This window comes from Bufo gargarizans, chromosome 6 (assembly GCF_014858855.1).
Source record: "Bufo gargarizans isolate SCDJY-AF-19 chromosome 6, ASM1485885v1, whole genome shotgun sequence".
NCBI lineage: Eukaryota > Metazoa > Chordata > Amphibia > Anura > Bufonidae > Bufo > Bufo gargarizans.
In genome coordinates, this window is record NC_058085.1 from 191,781,526 (window position 1) to 191,805,300 (window position 23,775).

Here is a 23,775-nt window from a genome sequence, read left to right on the forward strand (position 1 = left end):
CCTCGCGACGCAGCTGATTCAAGCAGCTAGACTACTTATTCCTCTTAAATGGTTAGACACTAACCCCCCGACGTTAGACATGTGGATTGACAAGGTAGACCAAATCTACAGATTAGAGGAACTAGTGAGTTGCTAACTGCGGAAACACCAGGGATTTCTGAAGTTCTGGGCTCCTTGGAAACAGTACAAGACCCAATTCTCTCTGGTGGGTTAGTGCAATGTATTCATGTACTCTAGAGTCTGCAGTTATGTCGCATACGCCTGACGAGCTTTAGTGATGTAAATGGTCACAACCTTGGTCCTTTTAACATCAGCATCTACCCTCCTTCCCTACTCTCCCCTCCCCCTTCTTTCCCTTGTGGTTCTTTCCTCCCCCTACGTACGTTGGTCTCTGAGGCACGTGTTTGTACGTCTTCTATATCTAAGATGATGTATGTGCCTTAATTAATGTGTACTGTACTGTTATGGGATGTTTTATGTCTCAAGGCGCGTGTGAACTGTTATGTATATCTTATGTATGTTCACTGCCTATGCCGGCAGTCATTCAGTATTGTTCATACAAATGGAACTTATACCTTGATGCGACACTATGTATGTTTTACTTTCAATAAAAAGAAATTTGAAAGATTCAGATGGTCAATAACCAGAAAGATAGTCTGGTTATTGGCCCGTTGAGACTTCTGATATTTGACCCACCATGCCAGTGGACAACGAGTCAAACGTTCTGTCTCCTCTCTGCTTTGGTCAGGAATAAACCAAGTAGATATCTGTAGGATCACTGCAAAAGAAGTACAGTAAGTGCACAGGAGGCCCTTTAGGCTGAGGAGAACAACACTGTATATAGTCTATCACTGTGCTGCTAATTTATATTTTTTATTTTTATTTTTATTGGGCTCTTTGTGTGTCTGGGGTGGAGGAGTTTAAAGTGACTGGGAGGGATATGGGGTATACATATTGCATATATGCAGCAAATATGGCGTGCAACAAAATCTGTGACCTTTTATGCCACTATTGTCCCCCATATATATATTTTTATTTTTTTCTGAAAGCATGATTTGCATGTACATCTGGTCTTTCATCTTTAGTTGTGACTATGTTATCCCTGTTCTGTAACATCACTATGCTCATCATTGACATCATCATTTTGCTTACCATTAAGGGTACTTTCACACTAGCGTTAGAGAAACTGTCTGCCGGATCCGGAAATCCGTGTGCAAACAGATACCATTTGTTTCCGGATTCGGATCCATTTGACAATTGCATTGAAATACCTGATCTGTCTTTACGGTGTCATCCAGAAAAAAAGATCCGGTATTTATTTTTTTCACACTTTTAAGGGTCTGCGCATGCGCAGACCGGAAAACCGGATCCGGCATTAATACATTTTAATGGAAAATAATGCCGGATCCAGCATTCCGGCAAGTGTTCCAGAATTTTGGCTGGAGAAAATACCGCAAAAAGTGACTGAACTGAAGACATCCCGATGCATACTGAACGGATAGCTCTCCATTCAGAATGCATTAGGAGAAAACTGAAGCGTTTTTTTCCGGTATTGAGTCCCTAGGACGGAACTCAATACCGGAAAACTTTAACGCTAGTGTGAAAGTAGCCTTACAGTTACATCACTGTGTGCAATAGCCCTATGAATGTTTACTATCTATATACTGTTATATCACTGTGATCATGAAAAGCCTATGACTAATTTTTTGTATCTATGTACTATGACAGGGGTAGGCAACGTCCGGGAGTCCAGCTGATGTGAAACTACTACTCCCAGCATGCATACTTGCTCTGCTCTTGTCAGGACTCCAATAGAAGTGAATGGAGCATGCTGGGAATTGTAGTTTCACAACAGCTGGAGTGCCAAAGGTTGCTGACCCCTGTATTATGACATTACTGTGTTAGTTATTCCTGATTTGTGACATCACCTTTTGTATCATGTACTGTAATACAGTATAACCATGATTTGTGACATCACTGTGCTCATCATTGACATCATCATTATGCTTACCATCAACAGTGACATCACTGTGTGCAATAGCCCTATGAATGTTTACTATCTATATACTGTTATATCACTGTGATCATTATACTATCATTTGTACTATGACATCACTGTGTTAGTTATTCCTGATTTGTGACATCACTTTTTCTATTGTGATACAGTGCAACCATGCTGAACCATAACTGCTGAAACCCCCACCAAATGTGAGAATGAAGAGGCTGCTGTGGCCTCATTGTTAAGATTAGTATGGTCCCATTGGTCATATTCCCACCAATCAACAAACCAATAAGATGATAAATCCCATCTAACAATTGCTAGTGAACTAATACTAACATAAAAATAATTGTTAAGATTAAGAAAGCCCCCCTTATTATGTGGTCAGAAACCTGTTTGACAATTCTGTGATTGTCCACAAGATGTCACTGTGGTTTTTCTTAGATTTGCATATTGCGCACACTATTCTATTATTTAGTTATACCTAGTTATCCCTAAATCCACATGGGAAATAGTCACTAAACTTTATTTAGTCTTAGCTTGTGTAATATGATAAGAATTTAAGATATATCTGGTGGTATTGCTGTTCCTTTATTTTTGCTGATAGAACTGTTCCATTTTCTGCCTTGATGCTATACAAGTCCCAAGTCTTCTGCACTGGATACACTCCTCTCAAATAAAAGAAAATGGACTGATTCAACTCACTGCCACATTGCTGCCATATGTAGCAGCTTCCGCTGTGATGGAGTGGCGCATTGGTATCTCCGACTTGGCCACGGGTTAAAATTCCACATAAATTGCACTCTGAGAACTCTTCTGCTGTACTGTACCAGTGGTAAAGATGTGGACAAAGACCTTAGGGTCCCTGTGCAAAAACAGCATGTGGCCTCCTTCCACCAACCTACATCATCTCCTATAGGAAATAAATAATGACAAAAAAATGTATTGTTGTGTGTGTCTTAGGAAAGGAGCAGATAATGTAAATTTCACCTGCAACAGGGCACATCAGTGAGTGGACAAACTGCGCCCTTCTCACAGCTTTCCTAGGCCTTGTGATGTCACGGTCATGGGTCACATGGCCTAGGCGCAGCTGAAGTGAATGGGGCTGAGCTGCGATACCAAGCACAGCCGCTATCAGATGGACAGTGCTGTGCTTGGTGAGCAGAGAGAAGGCCCCACTGCTACTGCAAGTGCTGCTGCCTTCTCAAACATCTGATCCGCAAGGGTCCCAGGTGTCACCCCCCCCACTGATGAGATACCGATGAACTATCCTGAGGATAGGTCATCAGTAAAAAGATCTCATAAAACCCTTTTAATTCCAATCCTGTCCATACGGATTTTTCGGTTTCTAAGAACGGCCCTCAGACTGTCCTGTGAAAAAAGGTATTCCAAAGCAATATAGTGAATACATGAATTTAAATTTAATAGTAAAGGTCCTCGTGTGCAACTAAAAAAATATAATAATAAACAATAAAATGCAATAAATATTTATTTACAAAAGGATAGTTTTTGTTAAAATTCAAAACAAGAATATACATATTAAGTATCCTGGTAATCTTGATATCTCATACAATAGATTTAAAATGTACTTTAGAGTGTTGACAGAACCCCCCCCAAAAAACAGCCAGTCGCATCGGATCTCCGCCGGTCACCATTATAGTTAATGGGGTTGGATGGCATCCATGTAGCTTCAAGCAATGACAGATACAGAGAGATCTAGCAGGCTTTTCGGGCAGGTAGCATCTTCTTCTAAAAACAAAAGACAAGAACAATGCAACAGCACACTGCAAGCTTGAAATATACTGTATGAACGAATGCTACTTTTAATATATAAATGAACATAAGGTAGTTAGCAAATATATTTTTGATCTAAATAATTTGTGCACATCCACCATGGCAAGGCGACCTCTTTTGGATGGGAACCTAATCTATATAATACCTTTCTCTGTGTCAGTGGGTCTCAGATTGATGACTTTTTTGGAGACATAATGGCAGCCAGGTATCTTCCAGCGAGGCTGAGCACATGCCATGAGTTCCCTAAAGGCAGCAGAATCCAGAAAGTTGTACGGCAGTGATTGCAGTACCAGCAACTTGGTCAGGTGGGAGTTAAGATTGCTGTGCATGTAGAGTTGTTTTCTGGCCACACATTCCGTTATCGATGGCTGACAACAAAGCAGCGGCCTGGCTGCTGTAAAGGAGACTGGGAGAAGGAGGGCACTCATGTTGCGCTAGCTTGTGGCCACTTCTATTTTCCTACAGTAACTGGCAATGCAGTTTCATGAGGTGCAATAAAGCCGTTCCTACATTTGTGTTTGAACACCCACAGCTTATTATAATCCTGCAGATCTTGCACACAGCAATGCTTTTGTCTGCCTGCATTGTGGAGAAAAACTGCCAGATAGGAGATACTCTCACAAGAGCAGCAACTGAGCTTGGCTTTCGTCTGGCATTTTTTGAGCCTGTACTCACAGTATCAGCAGTATTACCAGTTCCTGAGCTGACCATAATAGAAGCAGATCTGTCCAGGTTCTTGCCATACATTGTTTCTGCACTTTATTGCCGCCTCCCCCCCCCCCCCCTCCGATGTCACCTTCTCCTAAGCAATCTGGCTCCCATGCCGTGTTCAACACACAATCATCGTTAGTCCTCACCCTCCCTGATACTTTTAGCAGACAATGATATTTTATTGTTAGCTTCTTGCCCCCCCTCGATTCCCTATTCTGTATTTGCTCTGCTGCTACCACTGCCCCTACTGCCACCACCATGGCTACAAGTGCCACTACTACCACCACCATCAACACAACTACGCATTGGGTCTCCTGCCTCCCCCTGAACCTCCACCTCATGGTAGTCCAAACACTGACTGCTCTCACACAAGTCTCTTTTATTTTCCAGACATTTTATTATGAGGCCTAGGAATAAAAAGTCACGGGTTTCCTATAAATGAAAAGTCATGGGTATGGTATACAGATTATTAAATGGTACTAGCAAAACCACACATTTTTTTCTGTAATTTAAAGACATAGATGCAATCCCCTTCTATAAACACACTGCACACTGGTATTCACTATTTACTTTGGTAATAGTGCAGTTTTTGTAGTAAAATGTGTGGGAAGTACATTGTATATTGCTTTAGCAGAATGTGTTCACTAACAGGTATAACATTGCAGTATTTTGCAGTAAAATGTGTTTCAACTACATAGAATTTGTGTTCAGGTCGTCTATGAGTCATGCACCTACCTACCTCCCTCCACTATGAAAGCAGTAGAGTTATGCTGGAAATGCTGTACGGAGGGCAGGCTAAAGAGGGCCACCCCATTGAGGTATTAAAATAAAGAGGGCTTAGGGAGGGTGGGGCAAGACGAGCTGTCGGCAACATGCCGGAGCTGCTGCGAACTTAAATAGCGCTCGCCCCGCCTCCCCTCACACAAATGCGGCAAGATACTCTCGGCTATGAGTCATGTACCTACCTACCTCCTTCCACTATGAAAGCAGCAGAGTTATGCCGGAACTGCTGTACGGAGGGCAGGCTGAAGAGGCCAAAATACCACAAGACATAGATTCAGATGATTATGTTTTAATGATATTGTTTATAACACCAGATTTCTAAAAGCTTTAGACGTTTCACATTGTGGGTCAGGTATGTAACGCGTATAGCATGCTGACTTCCATCTGCCTAACCGTTTGATAATATGCATCGGAACATTATGTTTGGATGCCGCAGAGGCTGCTCCAATGTGGAAAGAGTGACCTGTAATCATGCTGGGAACAACCCCTTCATCCTTCAGCATTATGCAAACAAATCTCATAAAATTCTGGCTACTCAAAGTCGCTGCCCCGAGCTTTAACAGAGGAGAATTGCCAGGAGCAACCCCAAGGAAAAGCAACCATTCCTGTAAGGCCTTCACTGGACACCACCTGTTACCAGTAGGAAAATACCTAACTCCGATCTGTTGTCCCACTAGGGCAGTCTTTGAAGAGGACAATGTAAGAATGTAACATGCACCCTCCCATGCCAACTGATTCTTCCTTAAATAGTTCTTACAACTAGCGGCACAAGTAAATTCCCCTGGTCTCAGGAAACCGTAAAAGGCTAGGTACATCGCGGTCTTGATTAATCTAACATATTTACTAAACGGGTTCCTCTGTAGCTTATCGGACAGTAATCTGAACATAGCTCCCATAAACGGCTGACGAGAAGGACGAACCTTAACGGCCTCCTTCTGTATACCCTTCAAAAGCTTCCTTATCGGATACGCTGAGAACAAGGAGGGTTGATCGGTGTGCAGCATATACAAATGATGTTATACAGGGAGTGCAGAATTATTAGGCAAATGAGTATTTTGACCACATCATCCTCTTTATGCATGTTGTCTTACTCCAAGCTGTATAGGCTCGAAAGCCTACTACCAATTAAGCATATTAGGTGATGTGCATCTCTGTAATGAGAAGGGGTGTGGTCTAATGACATCAACATAGTGGCGTCGCTAGAGGGGGGCGAGGGGGGGCAATTGCCCCCCTATGTTGTTCCTTGCCCCCCCAGGTGCCCCCCCGCTGATTCCCCCGAGTGAATACTAATGAGCGCTTCCATTAAGGAAGCGCTCATTAGTACAGAAGGACCAGGAAGTGGTGAACGCTCTGTACTCACCACTTCCTGGTCCTCGGCTGTCGGCTGTGCAGGGCTGCGCACAGCGTGAGGTCGCTCTGTGACCTCACGCTGTGCGCGCCAGTTTAGAGCACGCACAGTCGACTGAGGAGGGAGAAAATGGCAGGCGGCGTCCGTCCAGGAGCAGGAGAGGTAAGTGTTTTTTTTTTTAATTTTATAAAAAATGTGGCTGCTGGGGGCATTATGGGGGCTAATAGGAGGCATATGCGGCTAATAGGAGGCATATGGGGCTAATTGGAAGCATATTTGGGGGCTAATTGGAGGCATATTTGGGGGCTAATTGGAGATGTATGGGGGCATTTGGAGGCATATTTGGGGGCTAAGTGGAGGCATATTTGGGGGCTAATAGGAGGCATATGGGGCTAATGGGAGGCATATGGGGCTAATAGGAGGCATATGGGGCTAATTGGAGGCATATGGGGGCTAATAGGCATATGGGGCTAATAGGAGGCATATGGGGCTAATAGGAGGCATATGGGGGCTAATTGGAGGCATATGGGGGCTAATTGGAGGCATATGGGGGCTAATTGGAGGCATATGGGGGCTAATTGGAGGCATATGGGGGCTAATTGGAGGCATATGGGGTCTATGGGGCTAATTGGAGGCATATGGGGGCTAATTGGGGGCTAATTGGAGGCATATGGGGGCTAATTGGAGGCATATGGGGGCTAATTGGAGGCATATGGGGTCTATGGGGCTAATTGGAGGCATATGGGGTTAATTTGAGGCATATGGGGGCTAATTGGGGGCTAATAGGAGGCATATGGGGGCTAATTGGAGGCATATGGGGGCTAATTGGAGGCATATGGGGTCTATGGGGCTAATAGGAGGCATATGGGGGCTAATAGGAGGCATATGGGGGCTAATAGGAGGCATATGGGGGCTAATTGGAGGCATATAGGGGCTAATTGGAGGCATATAGGGGCTAATTGGGGGCTAATAGGAGGCATATGGGGGCTAATTGGGGGCTAATTGGAGGCATATGGGGGCTAATTGGAGGCATATGGGGGCTAATTGGAGGCATATGGGGTCTATGGGGCTAATTGGAGGCATATGGGGTTAATTGGAGGCATATGGGGGCTAATTGGGGGCTAATAGGAGGCATATGGGGGCTAATAGGAGGCATATGGGGGCTAATTGAAGGCATATGGGGGCTAATTGAAGGCATATGGGGGCTAATTGGAGGCATATGGAGCTAATTGGAGGCATATGGGGGCTAATAAGAGGCATAATGGGGGCTAATTAGAGGCATAATGTGGGCTAATGAGGCATAATGGGGGCCAATGGGGCTAATAAGAAGAATAATGGGGGCTAATGAGGCATAAGGGCTTATATGGGGGCTGATATGGGAGTGATGAGAGGCATAATGAGGGCTAATGAGAGGCATAATGTGTCATCCACAGATCCCCCATAACAGTGTGTCTTCCACAGATCCACCATAACAGTGCGCCTGTGCACTGACGAGAGACAGAAAGAAGGGGAAAGAATCCGTGGAAGCAAGCAGAGGACAGCACAGCAGACGACTGAATAGCTTCTTTTGTAAGTAAATTGTTTTATTATAACTGTATCCCTGCAGACCGCAACTCTCTCGTATTTTGTAATCTTATTTTGTTTTTGCCCCCCCATTTTTGACTGTGGTATCTTTGTGCCCCCCCTATATATTGTTCCTAGAGTCGCCACTGCATCAACACCCTATATCATGTGTATAATTATTAGGCAACTTCCTTTCCTTTGGCAAAATGGGTCAAAAGAAGGACTTGACAGGCTCAGAAAAGTCAAAAATAGTGAGATATCTTGCAGAGGGATGCAGCACTCTTAAAATTGCAAAGCTTTTGAAGCGTGATCATCGAACAATCAAGCGTTTCATTCAAAATAGTCAACAGGGTTGCAAGAAGCGTGTGGAAAACCAAGGCGCAAAATAACTGCCCATGAACTGAGAAAAGTCAAGCGTGCAGCTGCCAAGATGCCACTTGCCACCAGTTTGGCCATATTTCAGAGCTGCAACATCACTGGAGCGCCCAAAAGCACAAGGTGTGCAATACTCAGAGACATGGCCAAGGTAAGAAAGGCTGAAAGACGACCACCACTGAACAAGACACACAAGCTGAAACGTCAAGACTGGGCCAAGAAATATCTCAAGACTGATTTTTCTAAGGTTTTATGGACTGATGAAATGAGAGTGAGTCTCGATGGGCCAGATGGCTGGATTGGTAAAGGGCAGAGAGCTCCAGTCCGACTCAGACGCCAGCAAGGTGGAGGTGGAGTACTGGTTTGGGCTGGTATCATCAAAGATGAGCTTGTGGGGCCTTTTCGGGTTGAGGATGGAGTCAAGCTCAACTCCCAGTCCTACTGCCAGTTTCTGGAAGACACCTTCTTCAAGCAGTGGTACAGGAAGAAGTCTGCATCCTTCAAGAAAAACATGATTTTCATGCAGGACAATGCTCCATCACACGCGTCCAAGTACTCCACAGCGTGGCTGGCAAGAAAGGGTATAAAAGAAGAAAATCTAATGACATGGCCTCCTTGTTCACCTGATCTGAACCCCATTGAGAACCTGTGGTCCATCATCAAATGTGAGATTTACAAGGAGGGAAAACAGTACACCTCTCTGAACAGTGTCTGGGAGGCTGTGGTTGCTGCTGCACGCAATGTTGATGGTGAACAGATCAAAACACTGACAGAATCCATGGATGGCAGGCTTTTGAGTGTCCTTGCAAAGAAAGGTGGCTATATTGGTCACTGATTTGTTTTTGTTTTGTTTTTGAATGTCAGAAATGTATATTTGTGAATGTTGAGATGTTATATTGGTTTCACTGGTAAAAATAAATAATTGAAATGGGTATATATTTGTTTTTTGTTAAGTTGCCTAATAATTATGCACAGTAATAGTCACCTGCACACACAGATATCCCCGTAAAATAGCTAAAACTAAAAACAAACTAAAAACTACTTCCAAAAATATTCAGCTTTGATATTAATGAGTTTTTTGGGTTCATTAAGAACATGGTTGTTGTTCAATAATAAAATGAATCTTCAAAAAAATACAACTTGCCTAATAATTCTGCACTCCCTGTATACATATGGAGCCTATTTTTCCGGAATCAATCTGAGGGCCATTGGTACAGAGGAAGATATTATATAGATTTGGTTCCCATCCAAAAGAGGTTACCTTGCTGCGGTTGGCGGGAACAATTTTTTTTAATTAAAATATATTTGCTAAACTTATTATGTTCATTTATATAGTGAATGTAGCATCATATTTCCATATATAGTTCATATTTTTCATATCTGCTGAGTGCATTGTGTTTGTCTTTACTGTATACTTTTAGCCACTGCAATGGGCTCCTACACTTTTATTTCATGTGCTGACTAACTTTGTGTTTTGTTTAACTGAAACAATTACTTTTAGGTTCCAAAAATAACGTCAGCAAAATTGCAGCCTAAAGAGTTAAATTTTCCACAGTGTTTTTTTCTGGACATGGAATACAGACACAAAGTGCACACAGGTATGCTTGGAAAGCATTTGCAATCTTCTGTGGGGCAGTGCTATTAGTCATATTGGTAAAAATTAGATTTCAGACTCCCTTTAAAGGGCTTGTGTATAAATGGGAAGGTTTTGGCAAACCTTCCTCACCACCACTTCTTGGCTGGACATGTAAAGGGAAGATTACTTACCTGCTTTCTGGTGCTGAATCCCCATTCGTTCTCTCCCAGGCCTTTTCCACTGGGCTCCCTTGCTGAAAACATCCAGTTTGACATCACTGCAGGGAATCATTTGCCATGGAGGAGATAGGATCCCTTTGGGTCATGTAACAATTTGTTAGGACGTAAGGGGAGCTAGTCACTGCCACAGCCAGTGATTGGCTGAGGCGATGTCAAACCAGATGTTTACTGCGAGGGAGCCTAGTGGAGCATCATAGGCCTGGAGGAAATGGAGCGAGGTGCCTGCTCCGGGAAGCAGATAAGTCATCTTCCCCTTGCAAGTCTGGACAAGTAGAGGAAGGGGTTAGCAACCCCCACCTTCCCTATTCTTGAACGACCTCTTTAAGAGATTAAGAGACGCTGTTTTGGTTGGATACTGGACTGATGCCAGATCAATAGCGTTTATGGCCACCATTCTGATGCAAATGACGCACAAAATATTATTTTTGTTCTCTGTGGGAACACACAGTCACCAGTATTTTATTGAACTGGAATACTGCATTTGAAATATATAGTAGAGGTCAGCAGCATAACCATAGCGGTCAGTTCAGTAAAGGGGTGCACAGCAGTTGATGTCTTGCCCATAGACATTGTCAATAGCAAAAAATATGGAAAAATATTCAGCAATGCAGAATATTTTAGAAAAGTGTGATGTGTATTCACTAGTGTTGATCGAGCACCAAAGTGCTCGGGTGCTCTGGCCGAACACATCGGGATGCTCAGGTGCTCGGTAGATATAATGGAAGTCAATGGGAGAATCTGAGCATTAAACCAGGCACACCCTGCTCTGAAGAGGGGAGGGTGCCTGGTTCATAGGAAAAGGTCAGAAATTGATGTAAACACCACCAAAATGGTTCGGAAACAGCATGGGGAGGATGTCTCAATGCATCTTGGACTCCAAGGTCGCTGCTGGGAACCATGTTGTCCAAGTAGTACGCCACTTTTACAGACTGAGAGGGCCTGCAGGTGAGCTGACCCTGTAAAACATTATATGCAAGGGCCTGCAGTTGAGCTGACCCTGTAAAGCATTATATGCGAAGGCCTGCAGGTGAGCTGACACTGTAAAACATTATATGCGAGGGCCTGCTGGTGAGCTGACCATGTAAAACATTATATGCGAGGGCCTGCAGGTGAGCTGACCCTGTAAAACATTATATGCGAGGGCCTGCAGGTAAGCTGACCCTGTAAAACATTATATGCGAGGGCCTGCAGGTGAGCTGACCCTCTAAAAAATTATATGCGTGGGCATTATATGCGACGAATAAGCATCTTATTATGATGGAAGAGGAGGCAGAGAATGAGAAAAGGAAGATTTAACCATATACCCTTTTTTGTGGTGGAAGGGGTGCATGGTCATACAGTGTATTGAGTACATTAAACAACACATTTAAAGTGCCTTTGTTCATCCGCTTTCCTCTGGTGGAGTCGAGAAGTCAGGGGCAATCCAGGCCTTGTTCATTTTTATAAGAGTCAACCTGTCAGCATTTTCTGTTGACAGGCGTATTCGCTTATCTGTTATAATGCCACCAGCAGCACTAAATACCCGCTCTGACAAAACGCTGGCGGCAGGGCAGGCCAGCACCTCCAAGGCGTAGAGAGTAGGTTCGTGCCTTGTGTCCAAGCTGGCACGTTCTCCTTCACCATCTTCCAAAACGTTTCCCTCCTTGTGACACTAGGCCACGCATCAGGGTGAGGGTGCTGGCGGGGTGTCATGAAACTGTCCCAGGCCTTGGAGAGTGTTGCCCTGCCTCTGTTGGGACTGCTGTGTGTTCCCCTCATCTACCCTCCTCGGTTGCCCAAGGAAGTACAGACAATTTTTGAACAAGTACCTTCTGGTATTTCACTTTTTTGCTCGTTCTCTCCACCTGAGGAATGAGAGATGAGAATTTCTCTTTGTAGAGGGGGTCGAGAAGGGTGAACACCCAGTAATCCGTGTTGTCTAAAATGCGTATAACGCGAGGGTCGCGGGAAAGGCAGCCTTACATGAAGTCAGCCATGTGTGCCAGAGTACCAACAGGCAAGACTTTGCTGTCGTCATCAGGAGGATGACTGTCCATCTCCTCATCCTCTTCCTCCTCTTATGCCCACCCACGCTGAACTGATGAAATTAAACTTCCATGGGTACTACCCTCTGTAGCGGAGGCAACCGTCTCCTGCTCCTCCTTCTCCTCCTCTTCGTTGTCCAATTCGTGCTGAGAAGATGGATAGCGGGTGGTCTGGCTATCACCCTGTGTAATGTCTTGTTCCCCCATTTCCATATTTTCCAAATGCAAAGCGTCATCCTTAATTGTGAGCGTTTGAGTAGACACAGAAGTGGGATGGTTACGCTGATAATAGCATTTTCACCGCTCACCATCTGTGTTGATTCCTCAAAATTTCTTAAAACCTCACAGAAGTCAGACATCCATGCCCACTCCTCGCTTCTGATTAACGGAAGCTGACTGGAAATGTGACGACCATGTAGCAGCTGGTATTCCACTACTGCCCTCTGCTGCTCACAAAGTCTGGCCAACATGTGGAACATGGAGTTTCAGCACGTGCCCACATCGCACAACAGCCAGTGAGCTGACAATTTCAAGTGCTGCTGCAGCGTTGACAGACCGGCTGAAGCTGTCGATGACTTACGGAAATGTGCACACACGCGATGTACCTTCACTAGTAGCTCAGACAAATTGGGGTAGGTTTTGAGAAACCGCTGAACCACAAAGTTTAAGATGTTGGCTAGGCATGGAATGTGCGTAAGCTTGCCGAGCTCCAAAGCTGCCACCGAGTTACGGCCATTATCACACACAACCATGCCTGGTTGTAGGTTGAGTGGCGGGAGGCACAGCTCAGTCTGGACTCTTATCTCCTGCAACAGCTCTGTGGCGGTGTGCTGTTTGTCCCCTAAGCATATCAGCTTTAGCACGGCCTGTTGACACTTCCCCATTGCAGTGCTACACTGCTTCTAGCTACTGGCTGATGGCTGACTGGTGCTGCATGCAGATAATTCGGAGGTGGAAGTGGAGGCGGAGAAGTGGGTGTTGGAGCCACTAATGTAGGTGCTGGCGGAAACTTTGATAAACATAGGGCCCGCAATCCTTGGTGTCGGTAGCACCTGTGCCATCCCAGGCTATAAATTGCTCCCAGCTTCCACAACATTCACCCAGGATAATGTAGCTTCCCTGGCCAAAGGCACTTGTCCATGTGTCCGTGGTGTAGGAAGGTGCAAGGGTCCGTCATTGACGGAAGGTACGTGTCACCAAGGTTTCTGGCCTCGGTGAGATAAGAACCGGGAATTTTGTGTGTCAGCGGCAGCTAGTGCTCGCTGACACTGTTTTACTTGGTGTGGCTGTAATGCCAATCTGGGCCGGTTCTTATTGGGAGCAGCCAAAGAGCAGGGTGGGTTGATGTTACGCACGTCCAGGACAGGTTTTGGGCTGGGGTGTCGAGCATGCTCGCTCAACACTAGTATTCAGGCATAGTTTTTCCTTATTTTATTAATTTGAAAATGTAGAATAAAATACAATGTTTCTGATTTGTAAAGATCTGTTATTGATCACCATTAAAGCTTGGTAATGTAAAAGTTGTATCATGTAATTCTTCAGGGAGACATCTTGACTGCATTGATATAAAACCTGACCTTAACGTTTATCCCTCTTAGACGTTACTTGTAGTGAAATTTAGAAAGATTTGTTTTATTACAGCAGATTTATTAAATAAATGATTTGCTCCCTGTGATATTGTCAGTGAGGACTCTTGAGGGTGTATCAAGTGCACAGGTAACTGCATTATCTGTAATCTGTCCTTATGTGAAAGTAATAAAGAATACAGAAATAAAGGAATGAACAGCAATCATTGGCATCAATGTAGCGGGTGCATATCTCCATGGGGTGGTAAAAATAAAAATAAAAATAAAAAAATAAAAAACTGGAGACAGCACGTCCAAAATAATGGAATTTAATCCAGATGCAAAGTTTCGATTTAGATAGTCTTTGTCAAGCATGCACATACACCATAAAGTGGGGTTATAAATATTCACAGAGTGATTACATTGGTGGGAGTGGCCCCTGAACCCCAATTACTTTCACTGGGGTCAAGGGGTGTGTACACAAATATGTAAAAAACATAATACAATATATATATACACTGTGAGGGATACCACCCCTCGTGCCCCACTTGACGTCCCTGGTTGCCAATACGTGATGTTACACCCTCCCGGAGGAGCATTTAAGGTCAGCTTGGTACAGTTTACGCAGACACCTCCTGTCCACGCGGGCACAGAGAAGCAACAAGCTAAGAGAGCCTTTTCACTGTCACAGTGAAACAGTGCTTTCTCAGCCCGGGTATACTGCCACCAGCTTCTTGTTTGATTTAAGCCCGGTCCGCTAACGTCATTATATAGGGTGAGAAACCAACCCGTGGTACCTTATCACTAGGCCGAAACACGGACATGGGGATTAGTGATAAAAATACAAGACAGCACAAGATTAAATTATATATTTATTCGCTTTAAGGGCTGTACACACAGATTATTTAAAGTGGTCTGAGGTTACAAATACAGGTGGTATGGTACAAACAGGATTACACAGAGTACAAGTCAGTTACCGGGTAGATGAATGTTCCTTTGGGTTATGATTAATCCTTTCCTGTATTCACAGGGAGGGCAGTGATGTCAGCTAGTTGCAGGTCCCTCTAAACCAGGCATGCTCAACCTGCGGCTCGCCAGCTGTTGTAAAACTACAACTCCCAGTATGCCTGAACAGCCTGCAGCTATCTGCTTACAGCAGGGCATTGTGGGAGTTGTAGTTTTACAACAGCTGGAGGGCCGCAGGTTGAGCATGCCTGCTCTAAACACGTGGCATGATATGACCCTCCTTCAGAGAAAAGTCACGCCCGCTTGCTGGCACAAGCCTTTTAACCTGTAGCCAGTCCCTCCCCTCTCAGCCTCTGGGAGCGGTCCACCCCTCCTCTGCTGGGCTGGCAGCAAATGAGCCAAAAAACCCTTTAGGGTTCAAAGCTCCATACCAGAAGGTCACAAGGAGATGGTTCTGGGACCAACAGATCCGCCTGGCTTCCGGCTACAATTAGAGTCCAAGCATGGTACCATTATTGGGTTTCTGTGGGGAGATATGTATATCTCCCTTCCCTGGCCTCCCACTGCCAGACTAAGACCACGGGCCTGTTCGTCGTGGCCACAGGGACACAAATATGTATATGGTTCATGTATGTAATGGCCAGGCGATTCATAATTCCTTATAAATCGCTGGTTTCATGCTGTCTGCTAGATTTGATTGAACTGGGGAATGGCTTAGACCCCGTGCAGGGAGGTTTTTCTGCAGGATCCATGCTGTCTGAATGGAGTGTGAAATTGTAAACAAAGGTGGCCTGCAATAAGTTCTCTGCCATATGGCTGGGGCTTGGAAGCAGGGCCCTCCTGTGGAGTTCACTACTTCTGCTACCTGACAGCTGATGGCTGGTGTGAGAACATGGCTGACATGAAATAATAATCCATATTCCTCACATACACCATTATACACCTTAGAAGCATGGGAAGGTACCTGTATTATCCAAAATGTTCAAGGCATGGAATCATGTGGGATGCCAAGTGTACATATTGTTCCCGCATGTGCCAATGGAACGCAGATGCACTCCATGGCATTACTTCCGGTGCGCATTTCTCTTTCATATGGCATTAAAGAGGCTAACGAATAAAATAATCTGTAAGGGTCACCTAGTGTTTTGCCAACTATAATGCGCCTGTGAGGCAAACTCAGTCTGCAGTATGGAGCAGTGCCGGTGCTGCCAGTACGTCACTTCCAGTTAGTGTGGCTGGCAAATGAGGCACTATCAGTATGTCACTTCCGGTTTATTTGGTTGGCAAGCGTGACATGCACAAGTTGGAACGCATTTGCGTTCCACAAGTATTCATCTGGAGTGTTACTTCCGGTTAATGTAATAACAAAGGGGACATGCGCAGAATGGCTGAAGTGTGATTGGCTAAATTGCTGTTGCGCGTCATGCTGTTGGGGAAGGCAAATAAAGCGCATTAAAATATAACGAAATGCTCACAATTAGAGTTGAGCGAACACCTGGATGTTCGGGTTCGAGAAGTTCGGCCGAACTTCCCGGAAATGTTCGGGTTCGGAATCCGAACCCGATCCGAACTTCGTCCCGAACCCGAACCCCATTGAAGTCAATGGGGACCCGAACTTTTCGGTACTATAAAGGCTGTAAAACAGCCCAGGAAAGGGCTAGAGGGCTGCAAAAGGCAGCAACATGTAGGTAAATCCCCTGCAAACAAATGTGGATAGGGAAATGAATTAAAATAAAAATTAAATAAATAAAAATTAACCAAAATCAATTGGAGAGAGGTCCCATAGCAGAGAATCTGGCTTCACGTCACCCACCACTGGAACAGTCCATTCTCAGATATTTAGGCCCCTGCACCCAGGCAGAGGAGAGAGGTCCCGTAACAGAAAATCTGTCTTCATGTCAGCAGAGAATCAGTCTGCATGTCATAGCAGAGAATCAGGCTTCACGTCAGCCACCACTGCAACAGTCCATTGTCATAAATTTAGGCCAAGCACCCAGGCAGAGGAGAGAGGTCCCGTAACAGACAATCTGGCTTCATGTCAGCCACCACTGCAACAGTCCATTGGCATATATTTAGGCCCAGCACCCAGGCAGAGGAGAGAGGTCCCGTAACAGAGAATCTGGCTTCATGTCAGCAGAGAATTAGTCTGCATGTCATAGCAGAGAATCAGGCTTCACGTCACCCAACATTGGAACAGTCCATTGGCATATATTTAGGCCCCGGCACCCAGACAGAGGAGAGGTTCATTCAAATTTGGGTAGCCTCGCAATATAATGGTAAAATGAAAATAAAAATAGGATTGAATGAGGAAGTGCCCTGGAGTACAATAATATATGGTTAAGGGGAGGTAGTTAATGTCTAATCTGGACAAGGGACGGACAGGTCCTGTGGGATCCATGCCTGGTTCATTTTTATGAACGTCAGCTTGTCCACATTGGCTGTAGACAGGCGGCTGCGTTTGTCTGTAATGACACCCCCTGCCGTGCTGAATACACGTTCAGACAAAACGCTGGCCGCCGGGCAGGCCAGCACCTCCAAGGCATAAAAGGCTAGCTCTGGCCACGTGGACAATTTAGAGACCCAGTAGTTGAATGGGGCCGAACCATCAGTCAGTACGTGGAGGGGTGTGCACACGTACTGTTCCACCATGTTAGTGAAATGTTGCCTCCTGCTAACACGTTGCGTATCAGGTGTTGGTGCAGTTAGCTGTGGTGTGTTGACAAAACTTTTCCACATCTCTGCCATGCTAACCCTGCCCTCAGAGGAGCTGGCCGTGACACAGCTGCCTTGGCAACCTCTTGCTCCTCCTCTGCCTTGGCCTTGGGCTTCCACTTGTTCCCCTGTGACATTTGGGAATTCTCTCAGTAGCGCGTCTACCAACGTGCGCTTGTACTCGCGCATCTTCCTATCACGCTCCAGTGCAGGAAGTAAGGTGGGCACATTGTCTTTGTAGCGTGGATCCAGCAGGGTGGCAACCCAGTAGTCCACACACGTTAAAATGTGGGCAACTCTGCTGTCGTTGTGCAGGCACTGCAGCATGTAGTCGCTCATGTGTGCCAGGCTGCCCAGGGGTAAGGACAAGCTGTCCTCTGTGGGAGGCGTATCGTCATCGTCCTGCCTTTCCCCCCAGCCACGCACCAGTGATGGACCCGAGCTGCGTTGGGTGCCACCCCGCTGTGACCATGCTTCATCCTCATCCTCCTCCACCTCCTCCTCATCATCCTCGTCCTCCTCGTGCTCCAGTAGTGGGCCCTGGCTGGCCACATTTGTACCTGGCCTCTGCTGTTGCCAAAAACCTCCCTCTGAGTCACTTCGAAGAGACTGGCCTGAAAGTGCTAAAAATGACCCCTCTTCCTCCTCCTCCTCCTGGGCCACCTCCTCTTCCATCATCGCCCTAAGTGTTTTCTCAAGGAGACATAGAAGTGGTATTGTAACGCTGATAACGGCGTCATCGCCACTGGCCATGTTGGTGGAGTACTCGAAACAGCGCAACAGGGCACACAGGTCTCGCATGGAGGCCCAGTCATTGGTGGTGAAGTGGTGCTGTTCTGTAGTGCGACTGACCCGTGCGTGCTGCAGCTGAAACTCCACTATGGCCTGCTGCTGCTCGCACAGTCTGTCCAGCATGTGCAAGGTGGAGTTCCACCTGGTGGGCACGTCGCATATGAGGCGGTGAGCGGGAAGGCCGAAGTTACGCTGTAGCGCAGACAGGCGAGCAGCAGCAGGATGTGAACGCCGGAAGCGCGAACAGACAGCCCGCACTTTATGCAGCAGCTCTGACATGTCGGGGTAGTTGTGAATGAACTTCTGCACCACCAAATTCAGCACATGCGCCAAGCAAGGGATGTGCGTCAAACTGGCTAGTCCCAGAGCTGCAACGAGATTTCGCCCATTATCACACACCACCAGGCCGGGCTTAGGGCTCACCGGCAACAACCACTCGTCGGTCTGTTGTTCTATACCCTGCCACAACTCCTGTGCGGTGTGGGGCCTGTCCCCCAAACATATGAGTTTCAGAATGGCCTGCTGATGTTTACCCCGGGCTGTGCTGAAGTTGGTGGTGAAGGTGTGTGGCTGACTAGATGAGCAGGTGGAAGAAGAGGAGGAGGAAGTCGAGGAGGAGGAGGTGGCAACAGGAGGCAAAGAATGTTGCCCTGCGATCCTTGGCGGCGGAAGGACGTGCGCCAAACAGCTCTCCGCCTGGGGCCCAGCTGCCACTACATTTACCCAGTGTGCAGTTAGGGAGATATAGCGTCCCTGGCCGTGCTTACTGGTCCACGTATCTGTGGTTAGGTGGACCTTGCCACAGATGGCGTTGCGCAGTGCACACTTGATTTTATCGGATACTTGGTTGTGCAGGGAAGGCACGGCTCTCTTGGAGAAGTAGTGCCGGCTGGGAACAACATACTGTGGGACAGCAAGCGACATGAGCTGTTTGAAGCTGTCTGTGTCCACCAGCCTAAATGACAGCATTTCATAGGCCAGTAGTTTAGAAATGCTGGCATTCAGGGCCAGGGATTGAGGGTGGCTAGGTGGGAATTTACGCTTTCTCTCAAATGTTTGTGAGATGGAGAGCTGAACGCTGCCGTGTGACATGGTTGAGATGCTTGGTTACGGAGGTGGTGGTGGTGTTGGTGGTACATCCCCTGTTTGCTGGGCGGCAGATGCCAACGTTCCTCCAGAGGCGGAGGAAGAGGCCGAGGCGGCAGCAGCAGAAGAGGCGGCAGCAGCAGAAGAGGCCGAGGCGGCAGCAGCAGAAGAGGTAGCAGGGGGAGCCTGAGTGACTCCCTTGGTTTTAAGGTGTTTACTCCACTGCAGTTCATGCTTTGCATGCAGGTGCCTGGTCATGCAGGTTGTGCTCAGGTTCAGAACGTTAATGCCTCGCTTCAGGCTCTGATGGCACAGCGTGCAAACCACTCGGGTCTTGTCGTCAGCACATTGTTTGAAGAAGTGCCATGCCAGGGAACTCCTTGAAGCTGCCTTTGGGGTGCTCGGTCCCAGATGGCGGCGGTCAGTAGCAGGCGGAGTCTCTCGGCGGCGGGTGTTCTGCTTTTGCCCACTGCTCCCTCTTTTGCTACGCTGTTGGCTCGGTCTCACCACTGCCTCTTCCTCCGAACTGTGAAAGTCAGTGGCACGACCTTCATTCCATGTGGGGTCTAGGACCTCATCGTCCCCTGCATCGTCTTCCACCCAGTCTTGATCCCTGACCTCCTGTTCAGTCTGCACACTGCAGAAAGACGCAGCAGTTGGCACCTGTGTTTCGTCATCATCAGAGACATGCTGAGGTGGTATTCCCATGTCCTCATCATCAGGAAACATAAGTGGTTGTGCGTCAGTGCATTCTATGTCTTTCACCGCTGGGGAAGGGCTAGGTGAATGCCCTTGGGAAACCCTGCCAGCGGAGTCTTCAAACAGCATAAGAGACTGCTGCATAACTTGAGGCTGAGACAGTTTCCCTGGTATGCATGGGGGTGATGTGACAGACTGATGGGGTTGGTTTTCAGGCGCCATCTGTGCGCTTTCTGCAGAAGACTGGGTGGGAGATAATGTGAACGTGCTGGATCCACTGTCGGCCACCCAATTGACTAATGCCTGTACCTGCTCAGGCCTTACCATCCTTAGAACGGCATTGGGCCCCACCATATATCGCTGTAAATTCTGGCGGCTACTGGGACCTGAGGTAGTTGGTACACTAGGACGTGTGGATGTGGCAGAACGGCCACGTCCTCTCCCAGCACCAGAGGGTCCACTAACACCACCACGACAATGTCCACATCCGCGTCCCTTATTAGATGTTTTCCTCATTGTTATCGTTCACCACAACAACAAAAATATTATTTGGCCCAATGTATTGTATTCAAATTCAGCTGAATATAAATTTGAGGCCTAGTATTTAGGCGCTGGGTGACCGGTATGGATTTACTGACAGAATTAGACTTGGAAATGCACAGTAGCGTGTGTGTGAAGTTATTCTGAATGACCCTATGTGCACCTTGAATATTATATACCCTTTTAGGGATAGATTTCAAATAGCTCTGATACAGCAGAAACCACTAAATTATGAAATTGCTAAATTGGGAATTGTATTTCAACCCAGAACAAAAAATGTGCTTTGACAGACACTAAATAACTTGCCCAGCCACAACAGTACAGCGGTAACGACAGATTTAGCGGGATATAAATTTGAGGCCTAGTATTTAGGCGCTGGGTGACCGGTATGGATTTACTGACAGAATTAGACTGGGATATGGCCAAAAAATAACCACACTATTGCTGGTTAAATGCACTTGGTGTGACAGCTTGACCAACCACACTACTGAGGGTTAAATGCACTTGGTGACAGGCGCAGCTTGCCCCTGATGTAGTATATGGCCAAAAAATGAACAGACTATTGCTGGTTAAATGCACTTGGTGTGACAGCTTGACCAACCACACTACTGAGGGTTAAATGCACTTGGTGACGGGCGCAGCTTGCCCCTGATGTAGTATATGACCAAAAAATGAACAGACTATTGCTGGTTAAATGCACTTGGTGTGACAGCTTGACCAACCACACTACTGAGGGTTAAATACACTTGGTGACGGGCGCAGCTTGCCCCTGATGTAGTATATGGCCAAAAAATAAACAGACTATTGCTGGTTAAATGCACTTGGTGTGACAGCTTCACCCTGATGTAGGCTTTAGCCAAAAAACAACCACACCATTGAGGGTTAAATGCACTTGGTCGCAGCTTGTGCTGGCGCACCACAAGACACAAAATGGCCGCCGATCACCCCAGAAAAAAGTGACTGACAAACGGTCTGGGCAGCCTAAAAACAGTGAGCAATTGAGTATCAGCAGCTCAATGATCCACAGCTGCAGATCGATCAAATAATCTAGTCCTTTGGAGGAGTTAATCTCCCTATGCTGATCAGAGCAGAGTGACGGGCGGCGCTATATGACTCCAGCTTAAATAGAGGCTGGGTCACATGGTGCTCTGGCCAATCACAGCCATGCCAATAGTAGGCATGGCTGTGACGGCCTCTTGGGGCAAGTAGTATGACGCTTGTTGATTGGCTGCTTTGCAGTCTTTCAAAAAGCGCCAAGAAAGCGACGAACACCGAACCCGAACTTTTACGAAAATGTCCGGGTTCGGGTCCGTGTCACGGACACCCCAAAATTCGGTACGAACCCGAACTATACAGTTCGAGTTCGCTCATCCCTACTCACAATCTAATGCTAATGCCCTCTGTAGTCAAAAACATATAAAAGGAAGTAAAGCTAGTACTTGGAAGTTAATAGGAGTCATGTGGGTCCCTGTGGTTAAGCAAACCATACTACATTTATCCAAAGGTATCTTACCCTCCCATGTGTTGAAGTGATGATCTACTAGTTGAGGAAATACAAATACAAACGCATTAACACAAAATGCAATCGCACTCTGCAACCAGCACTCTGCCCTGCCTTTATGCTGGATGTTGAATGAGGCATTGGTGTACATTTTGGCCAAAGCGTAATAAGCCACTCACCACGTCAAGGTCGCCTTAATGAGTGGTCCCTAACACTAGTTCCTACCTTTTATGGGCCATGACAGCCACACAAAGTCCAGGGAGCGCAGGTACAGCATGCACGCCAAGCACATTCTGCTTTTAACCCCGTCTGGTGCCATTACAGCTTTCATCGGATCCAGGGATGCAAGTACCAACATGCATGCTGAGCCCACTATGTACTTCTCCTGGAGCCTAATGGCTACTGGTAGGTGCTATATAAGCAGACTCAGTTTTATACTGACTTTAAAACCAGCCTCCAGGGCAGACTAACTGGTCAGGTGTGCATGACTGCTTGGAGATCGCCACACCTCCAATATATACTACAAGAAAAAAATATGGGGGATTCAGCCCGCACAACCCCTAGCAGGTGCAGATTGCTATGGCGAAATACAGATACAAACGCATAAACACAAAATGCAATCGCACTCTGCAACCAGCACTCTGCCCTGCCTTTATGCTGGATGTTGAATAAGGCATTGGTGTACATTTTGGCCAAAGCGTAATAAGCCACTCACCACGTCAAGGTCGCCTTAATGAGTGGTCCCTAACACTAGTTCCTACCTTTTATGGGCCATGACAGCCACACAAAGTCCAGGGAGCGCAGGTACAGCATGCACGCCAAGCACACTCTGCTTTTAACCCCGTCCGGTGCCATTAAAAGCTTTAGATTTTAGTAAAACTGACTTTTCTAAAATTAGATTAGTGGTATACGAGACTCTATCAGATTGGAACAGTTTCAATGGAGTCCAGTAGAAATAGGACTACTTAAAAGTGGCACTATTGAAGGCAACAGATAATTGCATTAGGCTTGTCAGTAAAAGCAAAAAAAGGGGCGAGACCACTGTGGTACTCATCAGAAGTGGCCAAAATCATTAAAAACAAAAAGATAGCATTTAGACAATGTCATAGAGCAGCAGGACATGCTAGCAGAATGCTTGGGTGTTTAGGGAGAGGCATTACCAGTAGAAAGAGGGAGGTGCTCATGCCGCTCTACAGAGCACTAGTGAGAACTCATTTAGAGTATTGTGCGCAGTACTGGAGACCATATCTCCAGAAGGATATTGATACTTTGGAGAGAGTTCAGAGAAGAGCTACTAAACTAGTACATGGATTGCAGGATAAAACTTACCAGGAAAGGTTAAAGGACCTTAACATGTATAGCTTGGAAGAAAGACGAGACAGAGGGGATATGATAGAAACTTTTAAATACATAAAGGGAATCAACAAGGTAAAAGAGGAGAGAATATTTAAAAGAAGAAAAACTGCTACAAGAGACAGTTTTAAATTAGAGAGGGGCAAAGG